Genomic DNA, 25,497 nt, shown 5'->3' on the forward strand with positions numbered 1-25,497 from the left:
GATTCTACAAACTGCAGCTTTAAATATTTAAATATAACCTTAATGCTTGTGTAGAATCACTATTGGGGAGTAAATGTGGTGTAAACATGCACAAACAGCATCGTAAATAGGAGTTAACGCAAAGCCGTAGAAGATAATTCTTGGAGCTGGAATCAGATGAGGAATAAATGACCCCCGTCATGCTGTTATCACCAGACCAGTGAAAGGGGGGGTGTGTCTTTTGCATCCAGAGCAGTCCTGCTGTGAACAAAGCAGAGAACCTCAATCACGCTTGTAGCTTTACATGTATCAGGGTTAATGATCACGACATGTATTGCATTCATAAATCTAGTCATCTGTCTGAAATGAAGAAAGAAAGAAATTGACTGATGTCCAGGTCTTTTGAAACACCAGCATGAAAAGTTCTACGCTGACAAACCTTTTACTAGTTTTTTTTAGGTGAACCTTTGAAAACTAGTTCTTCTTTAGGTTTACTTTTCTTTATTTCACCACTTGTGACCACAACCAGATCAAATCGACCAAACCAATGTGAGACAGAGTGTGTTTTTTTCTTTTTCTGGAAGTGCATTGTCGCATATATAACCAGAACAATTGCTTTCACTTTTCAAGGCTGCTTTGAAAACGCGAGCAGCTAAAGCTCTACATCAGAATCAACAATGAGCTACAAAGAAGTTATTTGAAGTTTTTTTTCTTGTGTGTGTGTAAAAGGATCAGAGGCCAACGAATAAACCGGAAAGGGAAATAAGAAAGTTGAAATTGAGTTACGGAATTTTTTTTTTTGAAGTCAAAGCTTTGTACCGCAGCGAAAGCAGCCACTCTCCAAGTCTCTGTCATCACCAAAGGCTGTTTGGGAGGTGACCGTAAGCACTTCAAACCTCCTACGTGTTGCACAATCAAAGCCATGAATAAAAGATTTAACATTTTGAGTGCATGGATTTTGGAGTTTAACACAAGTGGGAGATTTGGGACTGTGGAGAAAAGCCAGATATTACCCAATGGAGTTTGTGGAGGCTCTCGCTGCCCCGCCCTCATACCTCATACCTCTCATGGAGGTGGAATAGAGAATTCTCCATCAGTGTATTGTTGTTGGCAGTGTCTGAGATGGAGGAGCAGGTGCAAACACATTTTCAATCTGAACGTGTCTTTTTGATGTCTCAGTCTTTGCTTCAGAGCTTTGTGAGGGACTGATTTCTTCAGAGAGGTACGCCAGGGACATTTTTCTTGGTCCCTCAAATCCATCTGCTTCCACAGGATGTTAGTCTATTACAGTCCAATCCCACAGAGACTGGGCTCACACCAGGAGGGCTGCCATGTTGGTAAAAGATTCCCACCAAATAAAGAAAAAAAGAGAGATTCAGGCTTTTAAAAAAAAAAAATGCAAATTTTCATCCGAGATTTAAACGCAGCACATTTGCAAAGGAAAGTAGTTGGAAAGCAGGTTTTTTTCCCCGATGTATCCTGTTTGTTCCGAGCAATTGAGTGGGAATTGGGCAGAGCAAGCACAGGGACAGGTGTTGCACACACTTCCTGCCGCAGTGGAGACACACGCACACACACACACACACACACACACACACACACACACACACACACACACACACACACACACACACACGCACACACACACACACACACACACACACACACACGCACTGTTCAGCCAGAGCTCATTCCTCTTAATCACCTCTGTCATGATTCCTTCTATTATGTATGTCTACCTCATCTCTTCTCTTTGATTTGCAAATAAATAAATAAAATAAAAATATAACTGACTTTACAGATCCCAGGGGGGTTTATTTTGTTGCAGAAACAGGAGGATTACATGTGATTTGATCACCAGCAACCTTAATCAATCGACTCATGACTTTTATTAGGTTCTGTTTTTGCAATTTCTCGTTTTTGCTGCTGATCAACTCCACTCGTTCTTTTTTTTTACAATTCCCTTAAATCTGCTGGAAAATGATATTTTTCTAAACTAAATCAATTCATAATGTACACCATAAAGATCAATAAATCAAAGATAATTTGCATGAAAAAATGTAAAAGGATGAAATTTGCACGCAAAAAGTTTGTTTTTGGTCTTGATATACTTGGAAAAGTTTCACGCATTAAAGTGTTTTTACTTTATTCTTACCGTGATTTCTCGTGTTTGCCCCCAAAGTCTTTGGCAAAGTGACTTCCCAACGCATTTCTGATGTTTTCATGAACTGAAAGTTGCAGCAAAAACAATGGCTGATGTTTATTTTCGAGCTTAAATGGAAGGATCCAAATCTGGTCGAAAGTGAATGTCTTGCGGAATTAGGTGATCCAATCCAATCCACTTTATTTATATAGCACATTTAAACAACAAAACGTTTCCAAAGTGCTGAACATGCGACCACAACAATAAAACCAAAACAATACAAATGAGCTCTGCCACTAAATGAGTATAAAACAATAAATAAAAATAAAACAGTTTAAAAGAATAAATATAAATAAAAACACACTAAAAACTATAACTAAGAATAAAACTCAAAAACATAAAATAAAAGACACAGAGGACCACACAACTTACGCGGTGCTAAAAGCCAGAGAATAAAAGTGAGTTTTGAGACGAGATTTAAAACACTCCACGGTGGGGGCCGTACGGATGTGGAGGGGAAGAGCGTTCCACAGCTTAGGGCCGACAACGGAAAACGCTCTGTCCCCTTTAGTTTTACGGTTCGCCTTCGGAACCACGAGCTGGAGCTGGCCCTCAGACCTCAAAGCGCGCGGGGGTCGGTAAATTTGGATGAGGTCTGTGATATACTGAGGGGCCAGTCCATTCCAAGCTTTAAAAACAAACAATAAAATTTTAAAATCAGGTGATGTCACAGGGAATTTTGGGAACAAACTAAAACAAAAATTGTGTCAAGAGAATTACTGTCCCTGCCCTGTGATGGACTGGCGCCATGTCCAGGGTGTACCCCCGCCTAACGCCCATTGAGAGCTAGCGATATGCACCAGCAGAACCCCACAACATGGATGGATGGAATCATTGTACTGCTTGATTTGCAAAGATTCAAAAGAAATCTTGGGAGGGATGAAGTAAAAACAACACTTCTATGCATCCATCTGCAGGACTCCACATCCCACAATGCAATGTGCAAAACCTTTTCCAAAAATGTCAAGAAAACAGTTTTTACAGTGGAGAAGAAAACACATTTTTGAGCAACAATTTCAACCTTTTACATCTTTTAGCCAATTATCTTTTATCTATTGATCCATGAGACCTACACTATGGATTCATATCAGATTATGTTTTGTCTCCAGCAGCTTTAAAGGTGCTGTCTGCAACTCTCATAAAAGTGACTTTTTGTCATATTTACTAATGCTGTCACTATGTAAGGACAGCTTTACATGAAACTAGTAGTTTTACAGTTTTTACAGTGTATGGTCTGGAGGAGTAGAAGATGGAATTGGTGATTTTTCTGCTTGAAAGGTAATTACTGCTGCTTGATTTACATTATGTTTGATTTGTAATTGTTAGACTAGAACTCTGTGGTGCATGTGTTGTTCATGTGCGTGCAGCAGCCTCTGTGTGGCTGCTGTGAGTGACACTGTGTTGTTGCTGCTGCTGCTAGAATGGTGTGTGCACATAGAGAGAGAGAAGCACTGCAGTAATATGCATTTAACAGAGCACTTTATATTACTGCGATGTTGCTGTTGGGCTAAAGTTAGCTTGTTAGCTCCTCTGAGAGAGGGACTTTGCAAAGTTTGGAGGCAGGGCAAGAGAGCAGCGGGGAGGGAGGGGGAGAGAGGAATCTCTTTAAGGACAAACGTAACATTACCAAAGACAACAATCACCTGTGAACATACATAAAAGGAAAGCAGTGTTGGATTTATTGTCTCTACGTCAAAGCTCTTGCACCATGGCTGTTTTTTTTTTTATATCGGGTCAAGCACTGACGAGGCTGTTTCTGCCTGAATGCATCTGTAACCAAGGCTGCCACAGCATCAACGTTAGAGCTCTTAAAAGGCTTCTGTTTACCTCCATGCCTGTCACCGTTTATTTTCACTGAGGAGCCGAAGGACACATGTCCAGAGATGGAGCCGTAGCAGTAGGAAGGATGGCATTTTGTTGAAAGCAAACATTGATTCCACTTGTGTGCAGTAAAATGATCTTGCTGTCCTCTAAAAGCTACTGACATTGAAAATAAAGGCCCTAAACTGCTCAGGGGGGACGTAAATCTCAGAGCGTGCGTCAAGCACCTGCAGATAGTGCTTAAGTTTTAAACACTGACTATCAAAAAAGCATTTTAGGCCTATAATCATATTATATTATGACTGTGTGATCAAGGGTAAATCAGAACGCCCAAATACAATCAAACATGTTGAATCAAGTCAATAGTAACATTTGTATTCCCTTTTTTAGGGTGTCATGCTTCCCCATTATTGAAAAGAAGCACACTGATGAATGTATCACGTGAAATAGAAGTCTTCACTATTTGGATAATGATGCTAAGCAGGAACACTCAGTTTTGATACTAATCAATCAAGTTTGCATGTTCTCCCAAAGTGTGTTTGGTACACAAGCGTCTCTCTCTATTAAAAAACATGTAGTTTAGTTATTACCTTGTTTTGTTCTGATTAACCAGTCTTTGTTGACACCACTTTAGGCAAACCAGTGATAGTGGACAGACAAAAGCTTGAGGATTATCACGAGAAAACTGAACATGTTGTGGTTTCCATGGAAGTAACATCCATTGTTTGGACTTCTTAACTAACTTTTCCTGGTTCCAGAATTGTTCTAACCATAGTGGCTGGTTTAAAGTTCAGCTTTAGATTTAGATTCCCTGACCTTGGTGTGAGTTTTGAGAGGTAGAATTATGACCTTGTTGGTTCGTTGCATGACTTGAATACTAAATGTGGTGGAATAGGTCCTGGCACCATCTATCTTTACCTAGGCAGACGTGTGCATGCATGATATGGCATGTGCAGACTGGTGAGCTCTTAAGATTGTAGCCAGTATTTATCGCTGCAAGCCTTTAGACAACAACAATGATTGTGTCAATTACCAAATAAGTTAGTTGTATTTGTAGATACTGCACAATATTTGCAGAGGCTTGCAATATTCCCATGCTATGAACAAATGATTGCTATCGTATTTAACCACAATTTGTGGAAACAACTCAATTTTCCCTGCACGTGATTCTTCTAAATACAGGAATCTTGAAGTAAAGATCCTGCAGGGACTGCTATCAGTCATTTATTGCTTGGATAATGTTGATGCATACAGTACTTAATATCAGCTGTTCTCAACTGGTAAACCCACATTTTGCCATGTCATTAAATCGCGACCCACTTTTTTTTCGAATTCAACCAACCAAATTTAGTTTTTTTTTAAAAAAATAGCTGTTGAAAACACACATATGTAACATTTTTTAAAACATAAATCTATATATTTTTCTGTGCAACATGCATTTCACAGCATGCCTGTCAAAAGAAAAGTTTATTTCAAAATAAAGGACAAGTATTTTTGACCAGCAGTCCATGACCCACTCTTGGGTCCCAACTCACCAGTTGAGAATCGCTGCTTTATATATCAGTTATATGTGAAAGTGCACACGAGGACAGAACAGTGTGCCTCAATTCTGCATCTCTTCTAAAATAAAACTGGTCTGTATTTGGCCCTTTGCGCAAAAAATGTCTAAAGTCCTATTAGCACAGGATTAGTGTTACCTAGGGACAACATGCGATTTGTCATAAAGAATGTCTGTGATGTTAAGCCCGTGCGAATCGACCATGTCAGTAATTTTTAAAGTAAAAATTTCCCCGCAAATGACCTACTGTATTTAGCTGAACTCAGAGGTCCTGTGATAATAGTAATTCAATGCGAATAGGCATCTCTGTGATTTGGACAGAAATGGGCGGGATCTGATGCGGATCTGATCTGTGTCACGGTTTGAGTTTACCTCGTACTGAGATCGATTATGAGCATATATGTATGCAACCCTAACTCTAACCTAATCCAATAAACTAATAAAACACTTTCAAAAAAAATTAAAAAACAACTGAATTATAATTTTTTAGCAAAAATTAATCTTCCGGTAGTGCGCATGCGCATATATGTGTTTAGAAAACCTTTGGGTCCCGGGTCAGCAAAACCTTATCGACCCGTAAGGTACGGCAACCAAAAGAGAAAGAGCAATATCAGAAGCAAACGGTTGATCACGTTGTGCTTCGCCCTGTGTGGTAAGAATTTTTTTTTTTTTTTTTTCTGTTTGTAGCTTTCTATTTAATACAGCTGGCTAGCGCTAGCAGTAACACAGCACCCACCTGTGGTCAAAAGCCTGCAAAGTTGTTTCAACATCAACTCACTTACTGTTTCACATTTTCAGATGTCCGTAAATTTCAGCAAAATCTCAGACTTCGGTTTTGCGAATGCTCCATATAAAAAGCAGACGTTAGGGGGTCATTTATTTATTACATATGGTCCACAGGTAAAATGAATCAAATAGGGCTTTAGACACTCCTGCTTTACATGAAGCTGTGATTATAAATACATGCTTGTTTGCAAGTTTTGCAAGTGCAGGCTTTTTATTGTGTAGTCAAACTAGTTGTGTTGCTTCGACTTGAAGCTATTTGTGTGTATTTCCCTATAAAGTGCATTAGCATGGCTGTGCATGTTCCTTTGTTGTTGCAGCAAATTCAATATCATTCCCAGGGACATGGGAAGGCTTGGAAAGGGGAAAAAAGAGGGCAGAACAATGAGAAGGTGAACGAGATGACAAAGATTAGGGATTGATTAGTATTGATCGGACGATAGTGGAACACAACCTATTTCCTGTGTGTGCACACGTGTGTGTCTCTTTCATTTACCCTGTCTATTGCTTTATTAGAATTTATTTTTGATTTTTTCCCCCCCTGTTTTTTATGGTTTCATCAAACTAAAATAAAGAATATGATGGTAGACCAAAGTAATCGTCTTCAGGTGCGGGAAAAAAAACGATTGCCCCCAAAAATAATATTAGTTCTCTATTGTTCAACCCAACAAATCAGCCAGAGAGGAGCTTTTTCTTTGATTTTCTATTTCCAAATCAAACAGTCACTCATTAAAACATCACCCTCTCCACTCTCCAGTCTACAAACCCTACCACTACAAAATCTCATTTCATGGAAACACACATTTCACCCACAGACAGTAACCAAACATAATCCACTGCTTCATTTCCATTCAAATAACACAAATCTTATCAGTGATCACAATGAACATAGTCCACTGATTTCCCTGTCCACCAGCATTTATCATAGTGTGTGTCAGTGTGTGTGTGTCCTTTTAACATGTGTCAATAGAGGACTCAATTATTCCATTAAGAGGAGACACATGCACAGAAGCATGAAGTGAATAAAACAACAGCAGGTCTCACACACACACACACACACACACACACACACAAAGGTCTGCTTCAAACACAATCCAGTCAATAAGTCATTTCCTGTAAAGAGCGAGTGTGTTGTTCCTATTGTTAGTTGTCGGTTGTTGTATTTTGTGTGTGTGCGTGCACGTGTGTGTGTGTGACTTTAGTAGGTGGGTGTCCTTTTATTCTTGGAGTGAATTTGTGCGTTTTTCCAACGGTTTGTCGGCCCGAGCTGTGGAAAACATATATCATTGTCAGCCTGTGTGAAGCAAGAGCAGGAAAAACATACAAATCCAAAGTTTGTCTGACCCTCACCTACATTTTTAAGTGTTTTTATCAACTACTACAACATCATGAATACACACACACACACACACACACACACACACCCCACAGTCCTGTGTGTGATCGGCATACTAAGCACAGACTGCAGTACAGACTCATGCTCTCTATTCCCCTTTATGAGCAGACTGCACTTTTAATGAGTTGCCCTGGGACTTCAAGATGTTACACACACACACACTCACACACACACACACACACACATACAAGGTCTCGTGGCGACACAGTTTATAACTGATTTGATCCTGTCATTACTGGATCGATTACAAATCGTCACACATGCATCGTCGATGTTCACCTTATATAATAGAAGGTTTTCACCGACGTCACTTTCTGGGCAGTAACCCGGATGCGCGGCCATCTTGGAGGTAAGCGCTGTTGACACTACATGTTGGAGGCTCACAGAGGTGTATTCTGCGATGGATAAATCACATAAAAGCTCCTCAAAATGCATTATAGATGCAAAGGCATACAGGAAGGACTTGGTCCGCAGGAAAGGGCACGATATTTGGAAAAAATATGGTGGATTGGTGGTGCAAATCCATGCGAGTCGGCTTCCTCATCTTGAATCAATGAGGACTCGGAAAGTCTTCAGTCTATTATGCATCCTGATATCATCAACTACCTGGATTTCACCAAGCCCTACACAGCGGACGACCTTATAGAAGTTTGAAGGTTGGCTGCAGAGGCTCGCGTTGGCAACAGATATATTGTATTTTGGCAGATAACTCAGTCAGTTCTAATAATTTCTTAGATTTAGGCAAATCAAACAGTTATAGTCCGTTAGATGCGACTACTTTGGACCTCGAGCCTCGGGTTGCTACGCCGGCTACATCCAGCGGCCTAGGAAGCAGCGGAGCCTCGTACCAGCAGTGTGATCAGAAGCAGGAGCGGAGCTAGCAACCAAGCTAAAAGCTAATCCGCAGAGAACGCCGCTTTCTTCCATCCTGCGTTCTTATGTCTGCTCCCTGGAGAACAAACTGGACTACCTGAAGATGGATTTAAATGCAAGACGGGAGATGAGGGTGGCGGTGTTTGCATATACACCAATAACGACTAGTGTTACTATAGCCTTATCTAAAAAAAAAAAAATCCAAAATGTTTCGATTTTCATGCCTTGGCACTGGCAGTTTTTATAGAATTTCCATGACAATTACAAATACAAAGTAAATTATCTGAACTCAATTACAAATTAACTACAATTACAACAGCAAGATTTTTTCAAATACAATTACAATTATAATTATGTCATAATTGTAATTAATAATCATTTAAATTAAAAGCTCCAGGAGCCCCGCCCATAATCAAGGCATTTTTTTTTAAATTTCCCTCCTAGTGGCTGGTCAAGAGAAAGCAGGGGTTTAGTTACACTTTAATGTCTCTGTTGTTGGACTTGTCTTTTATTTTGAAAGAAACTTTTCATTGGAGAGGAATACTGTAAAATGCATGTTTTGAATGTTTTATAAAAGGTTCTAAATGTGTGTTTTCAACAGCTATTTTTGAAAAATTACATTTGATTGGTTGAATTCTTGAATTCTCAAAAAAAAAAAAGTGTCACGCGATTTAACGACCGTGGCAAAATGTGGGTCCCAGTGTGAGACCAGTTGAGAACCCCTGGTCTAAGTTTCAGTGAAGTTTTCAAGAACAAGTGTAAAACTGTCTCTTAAATGTCACATTGTGGAAATGATGCTCAGCTTCTTTCTGGTACACAAACACACACACACACACACAACCCTAGGTAATCTAAAGTCTTTTATCCTGAACTGTATGGTTGCTCTCCAGTGGTGGGAAAGCTTGTTTGTTTGACCCGTCCTCCACCTCAGGTGTCAATGATCAGATGTTCCCATTTTGTTGGTGGATGTTGTGCACCTGCGGCTGAGAAAAGGTCACCAACAGAAAAGGCTGTGGCCATTTTTCAAAATAAGACTCATCAACACCTACTTCAAAAAGTTTGGCTCTCCTTTTTTTGTCATAACCAACAACCTGAAAAAACATACTGTAGGTGGATTTCAGCAGAAGTGATGGTCACAGTTAAACAACATTTGAAAAATAAGAGCAATCAGACCTCTGCCAAGCACCAAATATTCTCTTTGACAAATATTGGCAGTCATCTGGATCAATGATCCTGATCATGATACAATGATAATTCACACTTTAAAGGCTTGGAAGAAATTTGTATCCCCATGAATAACCATACAGTACTTTCAAATGCAGGGATAACCCCCATTTCTTTGGGAAAAATCACGCTGAAATGTGCAATCTGGATCTGTTCTGAAGGAATCTTTCATAAAGATTGGTGAATTACGAACCGAGATATTCATTTTTGAAATTTTGCCAATGATGAGAGAGGGATTTTTAGATTTTTCCAACTGATCCGGGATCAATGTATTGATCTGGATTACCGCCCAAATTTAATGGAATCGTTCATGGTTTGTCATTTGTGAAAAAAAAACTTGTCAAAATCTGTTTGCAACCTGCAAACAGATAAATAGATAAACACCAGCAAAAATAATACGTCCTTGGCAGTGGTAATAACAAATGTGTTTTCCTCTGAGTTCATCCTTGACTACAGAGAAAAATGTGGCGTAAAAGTTAATGTCAAGTCTTGCCTGGTTTAATTTTATGGGACAAATGCGCATGATAAATGTGTTTGTTGTTTTTTTTACTCATTTTATTTTTTTCGTTTGGTGTATTTTTCTATAATGTATGTTTTTTGGAGTGAATATGTGTATTTTTGTATCTTTTTGTTGTATTTTTGTGCATTTTTTGTATAATTATGCACACGCAGACCTTTTTTGCATTTTATATATATATATATATATATATACATAGAGACTCCCTGTCCCCACTGCTGTTCTGCATAGGCCTGAACCCCCTCAGCCAAATAATCAACAAGACTGGCTATGGATACCGACTCAGGAACGGGGCCACCATCAGTCACCTCCTCTACATGGATGACATCAAGCTGTACGCTAAGAATGAGCGAGACATCGACTCACTGATCTATACCACCCGGATATACAGTGCAGACATTGGGATGTCATTCGGACTAGAGAAGTGTGGTCGGATGGTGACTAAGAGAGGGAAGGTAGTCCACACAGAAGGGGTCTCACTCCCAGAAGGAACAATAGCAGACATTGAGGACAGTTACAAGTACCTCGGAATCTCACAAGCAAATGGCAACCTCGAAGAGGTAATAAGGAAAGAGGCTACGGCCAAATACCTCCAACGCGTACGGCAGGTCCTAAGAAGCCAGCTCAATGGTAAGAACAAGTTCCAGGCAATAAACAGATACGTTCTGCCAGTAATCAGATACCCTGCAGGAATATAAGCTAGCCAAAGGATGAGATACAGACCACAGATGTTAATATACGAAAGCTCCTAACCATGCACGGAGGGTTCCACCCCAAATCCAGCACCCTGAGACTGTACGCTAGCCGTAAGGAAGGAGGCCGAGGACTAGTGAGTGTGAGACCACTATCCAGGATGAAACATCCAAGATCCATAAGTACATTAAGGACAAGGCTCCAACAGATGACGTGCTTAGTGAATGTCTCAGACAATAGGGAACAGAAGATGAGGTGCTGGAGGTTACGTCATGGGAGGACAAGCCCCTACATGGGATGTACCACCGAAACATAACTGAAGTGGCGGATATCAGGAAATCGTACCAATGTCTAGACAGAGCTGGACTAAAGGACAGCACAGAGGCACCCATCATGGCTGCACAGGAGCAGGCCTTGAGCACCAGAGCAATAGAGGCCCAGATCTACCACACCAGACAAGACCCCAGGTGTAGACTGTGCAAAGAGGCCCCTGAGACAATCCAGCACATAACTGCAGCGTGTAAGATGCTGGCAGGGAAAGCTTACATGGAGCGCCATAACCAAGTGGCTGGAATAGTGTACAGGAACATCTGTGCAGAGTATGGGCTGGAAACCCTAAGGTCAAAGTGGGAAACACCTCCAAAGGTGGTAGAGAATGACCAAGCCAAGATCCTGTGGGACTTCCAGATACAGACGGACAGGATGGTAATGGTGAACCAACCAGACATTGTGGTGGTGGACAAAGAGCAGAAGAAAGCCGTTGTGGTCGACATAGCAATACATCAGGAAAAAGGAACATGAAAAACTAGAAAAATACCAGGGGCTCAGAGAAGAGTTGGAGAAAACCTGGAGGGTGAAGGCATCAGTGGTGCCCGTGGTCATCGGGGCACTCGGGGCAGTGACCCCCAAACTGGAGGAGTGGCTCCAGCAGATCCCAGGAAATACATCAGACATCTTGGTCCATAAAAGTGCAGTTCTAGGAACAGCAAAAATACTGCACAGAACCCTCAAGCTCCCAGGCCTCTGGTAGAGGACCCTAGCTTGGAGGAAAAAAGAGAGACCGCCCGCGGTGGGTGAGGAAGAAGATTCATAGAAGATTTAGAGCATGGATGATTATGAAAGCTTAGTAAGTATTTATTATGTATTCTTGATCTCAAAAACACTAGTGAACAGCTAAAAGCTGTGAACATGTTAACTAGTCAATCGTGAATAAAGATCACTAGTTAACTTTTAAAAAATTTTTTCCAGCTAATGACTTGATTTGATTCATTTATTTTAGAACATGTAAAAAAAAAACAATACATGTAAAAAAATAAAAGGAATGTCACAAAACAAGTTAATATCCAAAACAAGTCAAAAACACAAAGTAAGAAGATTTAAAAATGTTCAAAAAAAGTAGTAGGAAGAAGTCTGACTTATTTAATGTTACCCCTTTTATATGCACCTATACTGTACATATGTATACAGATATACACCAATATATATATATACACATACATACATACATACAGTACATCTATATACATACATACATACATATATACATACATACATAGATACATACATACATACATACATACATACATACATACATACATACATACATACATGCATACATATATCTATATACATAAACAATGTACATACAGTAATATCATATACTACCCATATACAAGTTATAATTATAATATAAACTACCTATATACATATGAACACAATCATAATTATTTAATAATACATTTGATAAAATAATTCATCTTCAGCAGTTTTAAGATATAATGAGGGAGGTTTACAGGATTGGTACACCACTGCTTTAATGGACTAAATACTAGTTCATGGTGTACCTCCTTCTTTGGACTAGATCCAGTTGACTACCCACTCTACTGTCAATGAGACAGCGATTAAGGCTGATCAATGTTGTATATAACTTCATAAATGAGTTCTAAAGTTGATGTCCACCAGTCCAAGGATAATAAACACCTCATCATATCAAAGCCAGCTTCCTGTATTATGGAATGCAGAAACGCCAGCTCTGTGTTTACTGTATATCAGAGGAAGAGAGTGCAGATGGGAAAAGGGAGAGATCGCTCACAACATTTCTCTTCTTTCAATCAATAACCCAGTGATTCTAATTGACATTGATTGCATCTGAATCCCAGATCCCAAGTCGCAAATGTGATTATAAAATGGCCAGTCTTGACACTTTATTGAAAACAATGAGGCTAGAAGAAGAAACGGGAGGAGGCAAAGAATGAGAGTGACTGGCTGGGAGAAATGGATTTATCTTCTGCTTGTCAGCTTTCTAAGGCCTCCTCCTTTATCCACTTCCTCTTTTGTGGGTTTGTGTGTGTACTGTGTGTGTGTTTATGTGCAAACAAATGCTATAGACTCTTTGTGAGATATCACTAGAGAAGGCTCAGGACTGTGGAGCTGTTGAAGGAGCATCAGTATTGAACAGTTGTGGACATTTGCCTGTAGTGTTGAGAATACCTGAAGCCACATTTGCTGTTAGTAAAGGATCCACAAGCATTTGTTGGAAATCTCCCATCTGCAGCAGATCCTACATGTGTTTCTAACTGCTTTCTGTTCCAGATTGATGACATCTCCATGGAACTTTAAAGATTTGATTGTGTTTGTGAGTTTGTGTATTTTGTGTTTCTATCTTTGTAAATTAATCCCAGACTAAGCTTCTCTAACCCCACATTAGCCATTTCCCTGTCTTGAAAAATAAAAAAAAAACAACCATGTTACAACTTTGTTGGGTTGCATTTCTAAGTGGGAGGACTTGTAAGTACGTAAAAGGTTTGATTGTACAGTGTGCTCACAATCTCTGAGAAGCGCCTTGCACTCTCACTTTGAACAGTTTGTTCCAACCGTTGTGTTCTTTTTTGACATTTTTTTAGGTTGGTCTGGAAATCGTGACATGCATTGAAGCGTTGCTGTTTGCAGGGTCTATGTTATTCATGGGTGTATTTATTAAACAGAAACCTAGTTCATTTTACCAGACTGTTGGAGTCATTTTTTGTTTTTTCGTGTCAAAACATTTGCAGCAAGCCATGGTTGCAGTTCAGCATCATCAACTTTCATTTCATTTGTCAAGAGCTGCTAAATCTGGCAGAAAAACACCAAATGACCAAATATGACAGCTGATCAGCTTATTCCACTACTGTGTTTTTATCTCAACTATAATTTAACAAGATATCAGTGAGATCCTTCATTTGTTAGTCTGTGGAAAAACTTTTCAGATAATTTTTGCCTAAAGTCAAAAAGAAAAATAAATAAATGCCTCATTCAAATATTGTTTTGTGGTCTATAATATTAAGCTTTTTCTATGCCATTTAAATAGAAGGCCATAGTGCAAACAAACAAACAAACAAACAACACTTGTTTTGCATGTCTAAAGTATATTTTAATACTAATAATAATAATAATATTTACAATAGTGAAGAAGAAATTTCCGGGAACATACACCAAAATTGTTCTTTTGATAAAACCATTTAACCACCTAAAATTGAAAGATAACGACCATTTTTTATAATGGTTGCAGATATTATGTGTTGCAATAAAATCGCTGAAACTTGTCCTATTTCAATGATCTTGGTATCAAATCTTACATTTTTTACTAAGTAGAATCCAAATTTGTATTAAGCAACTTGCTTAATAGGATCCTGCACTGTTTTTACAAATGTGCCCTAAAATCTTTATAATGTACTTATTAGAAGATATATGCGCACTGTTTAAGGGGGAGTAAAGGCCGCTTAGGAGAGCTCATCTTCTCTGCTTCATTGTACAAAACCGTAGAGTTGCCCCCTGCGGTCACAGTTTTTTTTGGGGGGGTCATATTTGTTTTAATCATCTTTCGGTAAACAAAATAGGTTTACATCAGCATCTTAGACTTTTCTTGGTTTTTTAGAGCAACCAAAAGTGGCACAAGTTGTAATTTTGACCAAAAAAAGCTGCTAAATAGGCAATATGCTATATGCTTCACTCCAATAGTAAACAATGGGATGTTTACAGGCAGTGGGGCCATGTGACAACATCAATCATGTGATTTCAAGATAGCGAAACACAGACTCCTAAACTATGAAGAAGTCCCATTTCTAAAATGAACATGGTGCATAATAATGGTAGACTTTAGTATGGCTTTGGTAGGAATATACAGTATATTCAAATAAGTACATTTCTGATAGAAAGATCTTTTATATCATTTAGTTAATGATCATATGGTTATGATTATAGTGGAATAATACTCATACTTATTCAACATATTCAACTTTACAAAATACACAAACTTGCATTCCTACTGACTAAAGTTTCTGTCATGCTCCATCCTTTTACCATGTCATCTGAAGCTAACATCGTCACCAGATGTGTATTCCTCTTTAGACTTTGACCAGTCAACACATCACTGATTGTGCGCATTGTATAAAGGAGCATCAATTATATAGAGCTTTTTTCAAGGAGACTCAAAGCGCGTACAGAAACCATTATTCATTCACACCAGTCACTCACATCAGTCATACTGGTGGTGGTAAGCTACAATGTAGACACAGCTACCCTGGGGCACACTGATAGAAGCCCCCTCAGACCACCACCAACATTTATCCACAATTTATACACATTCACACCAGCAATGTGGGTAAAGTGCCTTGCCCAAGGACCCAACAACAACGACTTGGATAGAACAGGATTTGAACTCTTCGCTTATTGGACGACCCACTCTACCACTGATCCAAGGTCACCCTTGTACATGATTTTAGGCCAAATTTGTAAAATCAGTGGAGGATCCCTTTAAAGAGAATTTTGGATTTGACGGCTATGGCCCCGACTCAAGGAGAGACTCATTTCTGGTGTCATAGCGGTCGCTAAATGTGCCCTTGTTTAAACTCCTTATTGAGGGCACTGGGGGAGCATGTTTGGACCCTTATTGGTGATGATCTCCATCAGATTTTACCTTGAACCCCAAAACAGTTTCTTCACAAGCAGTTGAGGGTTAAAGGCCTTGTTCAATCTCAAAAAGATCCTGAAATCCTATGTTTTGTGACTTTCTGTTCCTAATAACAAAGCCCGCTTCAGCTAAAAATGATCACCCTTGATATGGTTTGAATGTGTATGTTTATGGTGCCGTGTCCCATGTTGCCATTCTGCATTTCAAAGCAAGGTGTGTTGGCTTGTGTTCTTGTATTTTATCCCAAATTAAATACAGCTTGTTCTGGTTCCAGTGGTTTTTATTCATCTGTTTGTATCTGTGCAGAAAATGTGTGTCAAACATTGCTAATTGTGGCATTGTGTCTCCACTCCCGAGACTTTCCTTTTGTTGTTTGTCAGGCATCCCTTTATCAAAGCCTCCATGAAAAATGAATATGACACGGTGGGTTACTCATTGCTTACGGTAACACATACAGCACTTTCTGGCAGAGTGCAATGACACTCTGTGTCTGCGGCATGTGTTCAAGCTTGCATAATTATACGATTATGCATCTCTTCCATCTGACTGGGAAAACAGTGATCAATTTAAAATGTAAATGATCTCCCTTCATGTTTAATCAATTACGAGTGAAAATGACATTGGTAGGTTTTACCTTCCTATTCCTTGGGCTTTGCCTCGTTATTAATGCTCAATGGAAATCATTACTTTAGGGTCAAATCGAGGCTAAATGATAAAAGTGTGCAAAAATCTCGAGCAACATAGATGTTTAGTATCTCTTTAATCATGCAGCACTATCAGAGAGATCTGATCCAAAGCACATCCACTGCAGCATGGGACAATAATGTCAAAAATGGAGCTTGAGTTTGGAAAATAACAGCAAAAAGAACAGGTTCAAACATCGTGAATTCTGCTGAAGACGAAGAACCAAGAGAGGCATAAGAACTGCGTCATGCAGATAATAACACAAAACACTGTTGTTCTGTTGATTCGTTTTTCTCAAATGGGGGCACGTGTATTTAAGAAAAAGTGAAAAATTAACAAATTAAAGCATAAAAAATGTGAGGTTTTATAATGTTTATTTTTAGTTGAAAATGATAATCATAATAATTATGATGAAAATAATTGATTGGAACATGAACTGAAAATATAAATGATAAAAACTATAGAAATAAATGTATTCAGGAAGCACTAAATACAGTTTCATTTTACTTATTTACAAAATGAAATTCTTTAAAATGTGTGTTATCATTCATTCATTCCATCATTACACTCTATAATTGTTTTTTCATAGTACAGTATTCTGAACAAAATGTTGTCGTCGGACAAAAGGGGTACTTGGATTCAGTAATAAGAGAATGGGGGTACTAGAGCCAAACAAGTTTGAGAACCACTGCTATAGATAATTAATGGTCACTATAAACAAGGAATCTAACGTTATCATTCATTAAGTCTCTGTTCTTACTTGGGAAATCTTCAGAGGACATAGAGATTATGTGAAGATATGAATCATAAAGAAGCCACACATGTAACTCCTTCTCATGCGAATCAAGGGCTGATGAGTAATTGCAGAGGTGTCTATTGCAGATGGCTGCTACTGGATACAGAGATTGAAGGCTTGTGTTTATTTGTGCATGTTCACCAATGTGTGGCTGAACAACAAAAGACAGATGTTGGAAATACAATCACTTCCACGCGGTGCAGTCACGCTGCTCTTATCAGTCCTCCTCACCTTGATGATGGGACAAACATTACTGGCAGTAAAATAGCTCTGGTCCAAGGTCTCTGTGGGGTTTATAGAAGCCTATCCAGAACCAGTGACCAACATGTGTCTTTCACTAATCAATTTATCATGATTTATTGATCAAATAAAAATAGGAGGGTTTGTGGTTCTTTATTTATTTATTTGATTGGGACAGTGCATGTTAATGGACATACATGAATAAAAAATACATGAATGTAGACATGCCAGATTGTAGCCAGTGGCTAATTTCGAATCCCACTCTATGCAAGACATTGTCATTGTGTCCTTAGGCAAGAAACTGCTCTTTATCTGTTATCATGGTCAGTGTTAAGACTTCTGGTAGCTTACATGTGGCAATGTTTTTTATTCTGTTGAAGAGTGGAAATAAAGAAAGCCTTAACATGCCCAAAGGTAGCTCAACTGAAATACTTTTATAATGCCAAACTTATACCTAGAAATGAGAGGCATTTTAGAAGCTATACATATGTAATGAAAATGACTTTAACACTGATGGAGGTTGACATGTACCGTATGACAAACAGTGATGTCGTGATTACTCAAGGAAGTGCTCCATTCACGTACCCCCAACTGGTCTTATGAGGTTAAAGGTATCCAATGGTTGCCATGGTAGCGTAGACCTGTTTTAAGGTGTCTTCCTTGTTCAGTTGGAAGGCCTGCGTGGATCTGTAGTAAGATAGATGGTGGTACTGTAAGTGCAATGACAATAATCTTTCTACAGTAATGTTCCTGGTCTTTTTAAGAATAGTGTCACAGTGTCCAAGGAACTGGATGAAAGGTAGCTAAGCCCTAAAACTTCAAAATGAAATGCAAACTCTCTGTAGACTTTTAATGGGAGTAGAAATATCTTCTGTCGTGAAATTAAACATGCAAATCACTCATAGGACTTCCATACCAGATCGCTCGAGGCCTGGGTTAACGACGCTCGCCATTGGTGCTGTTGACCTACAGGGTACTGAAATTGGACAACTGTTGGTCAAAGAAGGAGAGGAGGAAGACGTGACCTTAGGCTGGGGTTGGAACTGCCAGGCACAAGGCCTAGCAGAAGACCAAAAAGTAGAATTATGGATGTGGTGAGCGAGGACATGGTATATGGAATAATAAATGCTTTATAACCACCGAGGTAGTTCCAAAGCTTTATAACCACCAAGGTAGTGCCAAACTAGCACCATGCATGGCAGCTCTGTCCTATTGGTGTGTGAATGTGAGGGTGAATGAAATGATCTGATATTGTAAAGCACTTTGGGACTAACTCAGTGGTTATGAAACATTTTATAAATCAAGTCAATTAGGGATAATTTCCACTCAAAAACAGTTTTTATTAATTTATATATATAGAGAGAGAGAGAGAGAGAGAGAGAGAGATATTTATTCAACTCCTTTTGGTGAATGGCCTTTAAACATTGTCTTTGGATGTAATTAATTTATTGGCAAGTCTGAAAACAAACTGCAGGGTCCCAGAGAGGGACACTGTCTTTATTTTTTTAATGCTGTAGCGTTTTGTATGTATATTATGTGCCCCCACCACCCCCACCCCCCAGCCTGGCCCTGACCATCTGTAGTGCACATCCCCAACGGAAGGAAGGCTTAAATCTGGAGGGACGACAGCGGCTCAGCCAGGGTGGCTTCGTCTGGATCTCAACGGACACGAGTTTGGCTCTCTAGAGACGAAACTGGCAAAACATGGGTTCACCTGGCCCCAACCGTGTGTGTGTGTGTGTGTGTGTGTGTGTGTGTGTGGACGAACACACAGCTACATGGACAGACAGACAGATAGGCAGCTGCTATCTTGATGGGGAGGCTGATAACGCATGGATGAACAAACACACACACACACACACACACAGACACACACACACACACACACACACACACACACACACACACACACACACACACACACACACACACTAAACCACACAAAAAGCAGTAAGCTATCAATATGCAAACTAACTAATTATGACTGAGTAACATATTCAACAGACACATCCATCCACACCTACGCACTGACTCATACACACGGCACGGCTCGTGCACTGAATACACAAAATTGTCAGCTTCACTATAATTTACTATCCAACAAGTCACTGAAAAAAGAAAACCTGTTTACAGCCTCAATCAATGGCATATCAGTGCCATTCATTGCTTCCATACAGCACATAAAACTTCATTAGCTCAACGACACAATAATAGATTTTTTTATTTATTTATTTTTACACAAAATTGAGACACCAGGAATGAGACTGACACGTCCAGTGTTTTAAATCAGATTTAAACCATGGAAGAAATAGGCAGACACTTTTATGAAGATGGACACACTAAATCCAGCATCACCATTGGCTCCTCATAAATACCATCATCCCTGGGATATAGAGATGACTTGTAAATTGACCATAAAGCAGCACACACACACACACACACACACACATCCCTTGTATGAGTGATATGCAGCCTGTCACAGTGAGGAATATGCTGGAACAGATGAGTGATGAATGTCTTTCTACTTTGTGGGTGATGCAGTGTGTGTGTGAGGTGTATTTGCAGGGGTAAAGAGGAAGACCCCCGGGACCAGTCTACCTCTGTGGGGTGATCCTAGTATCCCTACAGGCTTAGGATAAACCATGTACAGCTGTGTTTAAAGGGGTTTATTGAGTTCATTCAAAGCGTCCATGAATGCAACTCAGTCGTGTGTAGTAGCACACGCACACACGCACACGCACACACACACACATACACACACACATAGAGTTTTGAGCAGGATGAGGCCTGCTGCTGCCAGCTGGCAATGGGACACACACACACACACGTGCACACCTCCCTCCAACCCACTGGACTGCATTAAAAAAAAGAGGCCTCATCAAAGCTATTCATGTTCCCTCCATAAGTCATCGTCTCATTTGCAAGACAAATGGACAAGTCAGAGTGGTCAATGCCTTTTGATAAAAGATTTCTAGCACCCCCGTCTCCACCCCTCCCTTCTTCCACGGAAGCTTCCTCACGCTAAATATGACTCAGATATGCTAATTTAACGTTGGGACTTTGATATCTGCAACGTTGCTGTCTTGTATGTTATTACTATTTCCTTATTATGGTGCATTTTACTGCGTGATATAGATATAACATTATTGACTAGATACTTTACACAACAAACCCATTCCTATTGAACAAATACTTAGAGCCTGATTTACTTAAGGCTGCTATTCACCACCACACTTTGTTTGTTAGTGTATGCCTCGATCAATGAATCAAACATCATTTAATCTGAAAAGAAATGCAAAAGGTTGAAACTGTCACTTGAAATGTAGTTTTCATCTCCACTGTAAACACTTTTATTGTTGGAAAAGTTGGTAACACTTTACTTGGAGTTTTATATATAAAGCTGACATTACGCTGTTATTATTATGACATGACACCTGTCATTAGCATGAAAAAGGTGTCATGAAGGCTGTCATTAGGTGTTGTTTGTTAGTCGTTACCCTAACCCTATATAACCCCACTCGATCCCTCCCCCTAACCCAAAAAATGTCAACATAGCTCCAAAGGTGTCATAATTTAGAGAACGACACTTAAAGTCTGAGTAAAGCAGAAATAAAATTGTATTATGAGTTTGTCACACCAGAGAAACATGTGTTATTGACCACTGAGCCAAATTTGAAAGATGAAAAATTTGTAAGTACATAAAATTAGGTCTCAAAATCATGGAAAAACCAGCACTTCTCTCTGAGATGCTGGGGGCGTGTCAGGTAGAGGTGCTGGAACCACGGCCACGAGCGGGAAGGGCATTATGGATGAAAAGGGAAAAACCTTCCAAACACCTTCGAAAGAGTAACTATTCTTGAACTGGAGGAATGCTAACAACGTCTGGCAGGGAACAAGGCCAACATGAACAACGATAGAGAGGAAGAGGAATAAAAACAAGACAACACTGACTACAGATGAGAATACACAAAAAAGGACTGTTCAGAACAACTCAAGAATGTTTGACCAGAGAGACATGTAAACCCATGTAAATTTGCAATGGTAAAACAGGGGACGGGACCCAGATAAGCAAACTGCTTCTCTCGTCTCCTTTTTCGGCATGTACAAAAAAAAAATGTGAATGTAACCATGTCGGAAATAAACTGAATAAATAAATAAATAAATAAAAAGCGGCTCCAGCGTTGATAGTGCGGTTTTCCAAAAGTGCTCGGATCAGGCCAAACGAGGTGTCAGCGGAAAAGTCTGCTCTGCCCGAGTCCGAATATATTCATCTTTCCCGGGTAGAGTCAGAACTGCGCCCGCTAGAGGCGAAACACACAATCGCGGTGCAGCAAAAGTGCTCATTTCATGGAAAATGTGGCACCAGCGGACGCGTTTTATTCCCCCGAGTCCGGATATGTGGTTTGTTTTTGGCTAGGGGCCGAATTGCATCCACTGGAGGCCACGGAAGTTTGGTGTGCTTCAGCAGCAGGGTCGGGTTAATGCTAATGATGGCTTCGTGACGTAACGCGGCTATGATTTCTGACCCACTCATTAAATCCTAAACACAGAAATTTGAATCAGGAATACATTTATGACCTATTTAAGGTGGTGAGAAGAAAATGGAGGAATTTGCTTTACTCTGACTTTAATGACAGCCTCTATGACACCTAATTCATGCTAATGACAGATAATGTCAGCGTAATGTCAGCCTTTTGTATAAAACTTCACATAATGTGTGACTGAAAAGCTTCCCGCAATGCATTGTGGGACGTGGAGTCCCATAGATTAACGCATAGAAGAACAAACATGGTGTCACGAGAATCACTTTCCTCCTTGTCTGAAAGAAAGCATAAAAAATCACAGTAAGAATAAAGTAAAAAAATGTGCAAAACTTTTCCCAAAAAGTCAATAAGTGTTTATAGTAGAGACCAAAACAAAATTTCAAGAACAAATTTCAACCTTTTTCCTTTATTTTTAGAGTAAATAATGTTTGATTCATACACTATGACTGAATCTAATAAAAAGTATTGTGGGTAGCAGCTTTAAAGTTTGTATACATTGCCATGTTCTGACCTAACGGCACACACTAACATTGCGGTTGATCTGCTAACACCAACGATCTACTTAGCCTGTTTTTTTTCTAATGAATTTGGAGTTTGGGCGTGATTAATATTTGGAGAAGAATTGAATTTTAGCAGTCGCAATGTGATTTAACAAACATTGAACTGAACTTTTATTTAGAACATATGACAGGCAGGTATAAACTGTCACAGCTTTACTCACAGATAGCTGCAGGCATTGTTGGAGGAAGAGATGTACGCAGAACAAAAGGTGGCGAGTCAACATTTTTTTTTTTCATTCATTAACTAAAAATAATTGAAGTATTTTCTATGAACTATTTTCGCCATCTTTTTGTAACTTCCTCTGCTGTTCTTCGCTTTTCACAGATATTATATTGCGTTTCTACGGGTTATATTTTAATTTGTTTGCTGTGATTCAACATTATATCACCTCTTCCACTAACAATAATAATAATAATAATAATAATAATAATGTACAAAATATAATACAGATATATACAGATATTAGCGCTCTTTAGGGCATTTGGGGTCTTAGTAAATCAGCCCCTTACTGTAATAAAATTCCACTGGCTACATACATAATTATTGCCATTCATGTATTCACTCAGTCAAGGTGAAACAACATTAAGGACATATATTGCTTGTTGTGTAGATCGCCCCCTCGGTCTTTGCTTTAATTTTCTTTTTGCATAAATAAAGAAATAATTTATCACCCATGTGTCCTTGGACTTGGTCAATATAAGCTCATGCACAGCACAGATAGCACAGGTCACTCCTCTGATAAAGATATTTATACATTCCTATTACCATCTCACACTAGTGTGTTTGATCTGAACAGTCATTTCTTTAGGTCGTGCTATCCTGACCCTTCATGAAATGACTATTGTCACTGTAGATTGCAGCTCTATTGATTTGTGGAGCTGTGAAAGTTATCTGATTATTAAGATGCACAGACTGTTGATTTAGCTGAATAATTATAGCAGGGCCAATACATTTATCTCTGCATTTCTTTCCTACAGATGACTTCAACAGATGCCCTCAAATTGTGACAGGAACAACAAATGGATGCAGGTCTGACATACATTCAAATCAATGCTATGTCAAAGGGATTTTGGTCGCCTGTGCCATTATTGATGTATTGTAATTAGATTTCAAAGGTCACTTTTCATTGGAATTGACGTTGGATTCATGGAGCCAAAACGATCCATTTTTATGTGTAACAACAGTTGAAAATTAGGGATCCAGATATCTACAGTTATGTACGGTATACATTAAACACACACAACACAAGAGTAACACAAAAACAGACACAGTTTGTATAGGCTCCAGAAGATGAATGAATAAATCAATGACTCATAAAACACACACAATGACAACTGACACAAAACAACAACACATGCAAAAAATGACAACACAATTATGCAAAATGACAACAAAAAAATGACCACAACACAAAAAATATTAACAAGAACACACAAAATATTAACAAAAACACGAAATATTAACAAAAACACACAAAGCAACTGCACCAAATGTCAACAAAAGTACATAAATTAACAACAAAAACATGTAAAAGATTCCATAAATACACAGAATGACTCATAAAACACACAAAATGACAACAGACACAAAACAACACATATGCAAAAAATGGCAACACAATCATGCAAAATGACAACAAAAATACAGAAAATTACTCCACAATGCACGAATCGACTACAAAAACTCACAAAATTACAGAACAATTCACAGAATGACAACAAGAACACACAAAATATTAACAAAAACACACAAAGCGACTGTGCTACATGTCAACAAAAGTACACATAGTAAAAAAAACCAAAACATTAAAGACTTAAAGAACACACAGTATGACTCATAAAATGCACAAAATGCTAACAAAGACACACAAAACAACGTGTATACAAAAATGGCAACTATATTATGCACAATGACAACAAAAATACTGAAAATTACTCCAAAATGCACAAAATGACAACAAGAACTCATTAAATATTATTGAGAACTCCTTAAATATTAACAAAAACACACGTTAAATAACAATTTATGAATGATTACCAAAACAATTGTCGTGCATAATTATACGTGTGTGTGCCTGTGTGTGTGTGTGTTCCCTGCAGACTAGAGGTAGCAGTGCTGTAGAGTTTGTGTGGCCTGTAGGTGGGGCTCTGATGCAGTGTTTTGAAATGGTAGCAGAGAGGAGGAGGGAGAGGGAGGAGGAGGGAGAGGGAGGAGGAGAGAGAGAGGGAGGAGGAGAAGAATCTCTGCAGCAGGAACAGCCTTTCCAAATGTAGCCAAACACTGGAGATGTAAACCTCACCCACTGGAAAGTGAAAAATCACAACAAAGTGATACTAATAGTAGTAAATGCACGCTGGAAAAAAAAAAAAAAAAAAAAAAATCAATCTTTTTTCAATAATACAATTCTAAGGAATAATCTTCTCTATTGTTAATTTCATTGCTGGGATAACCTTAAATGCTCTTTATTCACAGATAAGGTTATTTAATGAAAATGCATCTTTCCTGCCTCCCATATTCATTCTACATTAGACATGATTATATAATTAAGTTTGAATAATAATTACCCCAAACATAAATGGGGGGGGGGGGGGGGGGTTGCACTCCTGAGGCATGTTTTAAGGACCCTCATTGACAAAAAAAAAAAAAGGATAAAATGCTGATTTAATCCCCTACAACT

The sequence above is a fragment of the Gouania willdenowi genome, chromosome 6, assembly GCF_900634775.1.
Source record: "Gouania willdenowi chromosome 6, fGouWil2.1, whole genome shotgun sequence".
Lineage (NCBI taxonomy): Eukaryota > Metazoa > Chordata > Actinopteri > Blenniiformes > Gobiesocidae > Gouania > Gouania willdenowi.